The sequence below is a fragment of the Lipotes vexillifer genome, unplaced genomic scaffold (genome assembly GCF_000442215.2).
Source record: "Lipotes vexillifer unplaced genomic scaffold, Lipotes_vexillifer_v1.1 scaffold129, whole genome shotgun sequence".
NCBI classification, from domain to species: Eukaryota; Metazoa; Chordata; class Mammalia; order Artiodactyla; family Lipotidae; genus Lipotes; species Lipotes vexillifer.
In genome coordinates this window covers 174578-180994 of record NW_006777287.1, presented here as the reverse complement: position 1 = coordinate 180994, position 6417 = coordinate 174578, and the positions used below count along the sequence as shown (strand labels likewise).

The following is a 6417-nucleotide window of genomic DNA, read 5'->3' as shown; positions in this document are numbered from 1 at the left end:
TGCTGAACCTAATTGTAACATTTACACCAGGCTCTGAGTTCCACTTGGAACTCGGGTGTCACATATGAGGCTCTTTCAAGGGCCTAATGCAGATGTTCAAGACTACAGTGGATATGGCACTGCTTGGGATTCTAGGAGAGGCTAAAGAGTAGGCAGTACAGATCCAAAAAAAGGGTTTGAGGAAAGGGTTAAGATTTAAAGTACCACTTATATTTTGGAACTGTTTTGGGCATTTGACGATCACCTACACATTTGGTGATTTGCTAGAAAGACTCATGGGATTTAGAGACATTTGTAGTCACCACTATGGTTTGTTACAGCGAAAGGATACACAGCAGGATCAGCAAGGGAAAAATACATAATGGGTGGAGTCTGGAAGAGTCTAGATGTGGGCTTCCAAAGGGGTGGGGTTTCACAGAACAAGCTGCTTCCTCCAGCAATTAAATACAGCAGTGCCTGCACAGTGTTTCTGCCTAGGGAAGCTTGCTCAAGACTCGGAGATTTTTTTTTAATTGGGGACTGATTAGGTACTGTTACTGAAATTTCTGATTCCCAGAAGAAAGCAGGTGTTCTCTATGAATTACATTTGCAGAAACTATCTAGCAAGGCTGGTATGGCCATATTCAGCATTCCAGGCACATAAAACAACCTTATCAATTAGTAGCATAGGGGATATTTTACAGGCCAAGTTCCCAGGAGCTATTGCACGGATCAGTCATACAAGCAGGGCCTCCTAGAAATAGCAACATCAGGCCTATTATGTTAACTTTTTCCTGTGTTATCAGTTGACTGTTAGCTTTTTGTGTTCCTGGGGGTTCTTTGGTTTCAAGACACTTATTTTTTTTGGCTGCGCCTCACAGCATGTAGGATCTTAGTTTCCTGACCAGGAATCAAACCCGTGCCCCCTGCACTGGAAGCGCGGAGCCTTAATCACTGGACCACCAGGGAAGTCCCACTTTTATTTTAAAAATCATTACTTTTTTAGATTTATTAATTTTATTTTAAAAATTATCATAAGCAATATTGACTTTTGACATACAGTTTTATGAATTTTACAATATATAGAGAGATGTATAACCATCACCACAATTGAGGTGAATATTAGTTCCTTCACCCTAAAACACCCATGTTACCACCCTACTCTGACAACCACTGATCTGTTCTCCATCACTCTTGTTTTGTCTTTTCAAATGTCAACATAAGTGGAATCTTTCAGTATGTAACCTTCTGGGATTAGCTTTTTTACTCAGCATAAGGCCTTTGAGATTTATCCATATTGTTGCATGTGTCTATAATTAGTTTATTTTTATTGCTTCCATTTTATGGATATACCATAGTTTATTTGTTTGCAAGTTGAGGGACATTTAGGTTGTTTCCAGTTTTTTTGTGATTATGAATAGAGCTACTATAAATATTAGCATACAGGTTTTTGTGTGAATATAAGTTTCCATTTTTCTATGGTAAATACCCAGGAGTGGGATTGATGGGTCATAGGGTAAGCATATGTTTAACTTTATAAGGAAACTGCCAAACTGTTTTCTGGAGTAGCTGTACATTCCAACTAGCAATGTGTAAGCGTTCCAGTTGCTCCACATTCTCTTCAGCACTTAGTATTGTTAGTATTTTAAATTTTAGCCATTCTAATAAATGTGTAGTGGTATCTCATCGTGGTTTTGATTTGCATTTCCCTGATGCTGAACATCTTTTCATCTACTTATTTGCCATTCACATATCCTTTTTGGTGAAGTGACTGTTCAAGTCTTTTGCCCATTTTCTAATTGTATTGTTTTCTTTGAATTTTGAGAGTTTTTTATATATTCTGGAATCAAGTTTTTTGTTGGATATGTAATATGAAATACATGTATATATATATTTTTTTTGGGGGGTGGGGGCCATGCCACGCAGCTTGAGGGATCTTAGTTCCCCGACCAGGGATTGAACCCAGGCCCTTGGTAGTGAAAGTGCAGAGTTCTAACCACTGGACTGCCAGGGAATTCCCTCAGTTGCCCATATCTGTATGGATGTTTTTCTGGACTTTCTCCTGTGTTCCACTGATACCTGTGTCTAGCTTTGTGCCAGTTCTGTACTGTCTTGCTTGCTGCAGCTTTGTAGTACATCTTAAAATTGGGTAGTGTGAGTCCTCCAATTTTATTCTTTTACAAAATTGTTTTAGCTCTATATTCTTAATGATTTCCTATGTAGATCTATCAATTATTCACCACAATTTTAGGGCATTTTTATCACTCCCCCCCCAAAGAAACCCTGTATCCATAATCCTTTCAGGTTATTCTTTCCCCTCATATGCATATGTTGATCTCTTCTGAATACCTGAGGTAAAGACCCCCTGTGGATCTCCAGGATTCTTTCTCTGTTTAGGTTTCCTTTCTGGTGCTCAGTCCTGGGAACTTTAGCTGCTTTTGTATCCAGAATCCCAGCTTTGTCAGTTTCAGGAGTTGGCTAGACTTTGTCTCTGTTTCCCCTCCCTGTTTTGTGGCTTGGAAACGCTCTTAAGGCAGTAGCTGGAGCAGTCAAGGGCTTACCTCATTTCCCCGCATCTCTCAGGGATCACTTTTCTTCATTGCCTGATGTCCAGTGTCTTGAAAACCATTATTTCATGTATTTATGTTTGTTTTTGTTTCAGGCATGAAGATAATTCCAGTCCCTCTTTCTCTTTCTTGTCTGGAAGTGGAAGCCTTAATTCCATGAAGGAGTTTTGGTCTTTCTTTTTTGTCATGGTAACCCCCATACAGACCCTTTTTGTTTTATTTTTCTTGAACTGTGGACTTCATGTGTGTGTCTGTGTTTTTATGCAGTTATGCATTTTTATGTACACATAGACACACATTTAAAACAAGCCTACCGTGGATGATCTTATTCTGGTCTAGGAATCTGTTGGCTACTGTACATTTTTGCTGTTGAGAGAACTGGGGAAGGAAACAATTGCATTCATTAACAGAGTAGGCTGTGAATGGGCCAGAGTGATTCTCTTCAGTGACGTGAATGAGATAATTGTCTCTTTTCAATGGCGGTGTTGTGCAGAGTGTTTATGATGGCACTGGAGAGAGACACAGACAAGATGGTAATACTGTAGTGTTGCCTGAAAGAAAAATGCACGACGTGAAAGTTGGGAGTTAAGTTTTATTCGGACACTTTAGCCTGAGAGACAGCCTCTCAGATAGCTCTGAGGAACTGCTCCTAAGAGGTAATGGAGGAGCTAGAATATGTATGAACTGGTGGGTGACAGCAGTGGCTAATGGCTTGATCCTTGCAGAATTGGAATGGCAGGCAACATTTTTTTTTTCTTTGCAGTAGTGATTTTTATTCATTGTGGGGAAATCTGGTAAAGAGTGAAGCTCTGATGTGGCAGGTCAAGTCCCAGTCCCAGTCCACTCAGGAAAAAAGAGGCAAGTAGTACAGTAGGAGACAACTGTGAACCAAGGCATTGGAAGAGCTGAGAAGCCAACCAGCCTGCATTGAAGCGACCTAGAGATAAGGAACAGCAGGAAGCCACTGTCACCCCAGGGGCGGACATAGGGAGAAGGTGGTGTTACCAGAGCCCGGGAGTGAGGTCGCCTGAGATACCCTGACTTCATTCCTCTCACCCTCTAGTCTCTTATCAGTGCCACCCATTGGATTAATTTAACTGGAAGCCACTTGCAAGGGGGCCTGGAAAAGTAGTTTACAGGAGTCCCCCCTCTTTTCCCATCCCCTGCAACACATAGCAGAGCAGCAAAGGGCAGAAAGTGGATCTGAGGGCACATCAGCCCAGGACTGGTGTGAAGGTCCTTCCTCAAATCGAATGCCCATTCTGATATGCAGTATGTCCAGCACCTAGATATGGTCCAGAAGGGAGGAGGAAAGCTGCATGGTCAGGATCAAAAGAGCCAGTATTTCTGTCAGCAGTCTGGGGGAAAGGAAGCTAGGTGTTGAGGCACAACACCTTTTAAAGCCATTTAATATCTGCTTAAAAGCCGTTTAATATATGCTCAAAGCCATTTAATATCTGCTTAAAGGATGAGATGAGGTAATTATGATAAACAGTTGTTCACATTTGAAATGTTAAGTTTATGCATTAACAAACCCCACATCAGCTATTTTTTAAGCTTATCTACTGATGCTTTTTGATTGAGTTATTATATATTATTTAGGGAGAGGAAGTGGTGGTAGATATGAGGAGAGACGGGAGGACCCTTTTTATTTTATTTTTTATTTTTATTTGGCCGTGCCACATGGCTTGCAGGATCTTAGTTCCCTGACCAGGGACTGAACCTGGGCCATGGCAGTGAAAGTGCCAAGTCCTAACCACTGAACTACCAGGGAATTCCCAATAAGTTCTTTTTTTTTTTTTTTGCGATACACGGGCCTCTCACTGTTGTGGCCTCTCCCGTTGCGGAGCACAGGCTCTGGACGCACAGGCTCAGCGGCCATGGCTCACGGGCCAAGCTGCTCTGCGGCATGTGGGATCTTCCCAGACCGGGGCGCGAACCCATGTCCCCTGCATCAGCAGGCGGACTCTCAACCACTGCACCACCAGGGAAGCCCAGTTCTTTTTTTAATTGAAATTATTGCAACCCAGGCAAGAATATTAGTTATTTCAAACTGATCAGAATCCTTGATTAGGTATTAACACTATAAGAATATCCAGTCTATTGGATTAACAAAATGTTCAGCGAATTGTTAGTACATTATACTTTGCTTGACGCAGTCTTCTAATATTTCAAATATCTAGACTTTGTGGGAAAAGGCTGCATATAAGATATAACTACACTTGAAAAACTAATCAACAGCCCTCTGGTTTCACCTCAGAGATGTGGAGTGTAGAGTTCCCATCCTTACAACAAGAAAAAAGCTGGACAAATTACAAATTAATGACTTTTCTTGAACCCAATGGAAAACTAAGGTTTCCGGGCTTACACCTAACCCCAAATCAGGAGAGATGCAGGTGCCCCTGTGGGGAGAAATAGCATGTGAGCATTTGCTTACCTGGGATAGACACTGCCAATGTCATATAAGCCAATAAGATTAAATTGTTAATGAATTACTAAAGGTTGGGGGCCATAGGTATAGAAGGTTCTGTCTTGCAGACTTTTCCTTCAGGATCCCCACCAGGTGCTCACAGGGAAGATCAGGGAGACTCCTGAGAAAGTGTCCCCCATGTGCTGGCTAGGATAGCAGAACAACAGCCACTGCCAAAATCTGCCTAGACGTGTCTCCTCATCTCCTAAAGGAACAAAAGTCTTAATCTGCAGGAAGAAGGGGAACAAAAACTGGTAGAAACCCACTGCAGCTGAGAAAGAACAGGAAAAACAAAGAAGCTCTACTCTTAGGGAAGGAAAGGAATACCATAATTCTGGGCACAGAATTTTGCTTGGAGGAGGATCACATGCTTATGGAGGCCACAACCCCAAGACCCGGGGCCACAGTACCTATCTAATATTGATGATTGACCGGAACAGAAGAGACTGCCCCCATCTCCCACCTCCCCACTACCAAGCTAACAAGCATTAAGTAAACATAGCAATAGAACTGATAAAATGGAATCATAAAAAATACTAAATAAGACCTAGAGAAAGAAGAAAGAGAGGAAAAAAAGAAATGAAGAACAAATGGAACAAATAAAAAACAGCTAACAAGATAAATTTTAACCCCACCATATCAGAAATCACTTTAAATGTGAAAATGTGAATGGTCTAAAAGAGATTGTCAGATTAAAAAAAAAGATATAACATGTATGCTGTTTACAAGAAACCCACTTTAACTAACTAACTAATTAATTAATTAATTATGGCTGCACAGGGTCTTAGTTGCGGCACTCAGGATCTTTGTTGTGGCATGTGGGATCTTTTTTTAGTTGCGGCATGTGGACTCCTTAGTTGCTGCATGCATGCAGGATCTAGTTCCCCGACTAGGGATCGAACCCAGGCTCCCCCTGCATTGGGAGCTTGGAGTTTTACCCACTGGACCACTAGGGAAGTCCTGAAACCTACTTTAAATATAAAGACATAGATTCAGAGTAAAAGGAAGGATAAAGATAAACCATGCAAATGCTAAACAAGAGAAAGCTGAAGTAGCTAGGTTAATCTCAAATAAAGTAGACTTCGTAACAAGGAAGATTAGTGACTTGAATTTTATCTGAAAAATCATTTCACCTTTTTCATGTAATGTAACGTAATTGCAGGAATGATATCCCATCACCTTTGCCATATTCTTTTGGTTAGAAGCAAGGTAGAAGTCCTACCCACCCAAAACATAGGTAGTCCTCACTTTGCATCAGTCTGATATGTATGAATTTCAGTTACCATGGTTTAGTTAAATAACATCAGTCCCTAAAAACACAGTTCAAATTTCTGGTACCATGGTATATTAACTGTGAGTAACTGCACAAAGTTCAGACTTTCCTGCTAGCTCTTTGTATTA

The 6417-nt window shown here is 41.1% G+C and overlaps 1 protein-coding gene and 1 non-coding gene across 2 annotated transcripts in view; one reads left to right on the top strand and one right to left on the bottom strand.

The window, feature by feature from the left end:
- The window catches only part of SLC9A7 (solute carrier family 9 member A7), a 141962-nt gene that overhangs the window by 12636 nt on the left and 122909 nt on the right, over nucleotides 1-6417 (top strand). The gene's annotated exons all lie outside the window — the stretch shown is intronic.
- On the bottom strand, nucleotides 4249-4320 carry TRNAE-UUC (transfer RNA glutamic acid (anticodon UUC)). The gene has a single exon. It is a non-coding gene; the product is annotated as a tRNA-Glu (tRNA).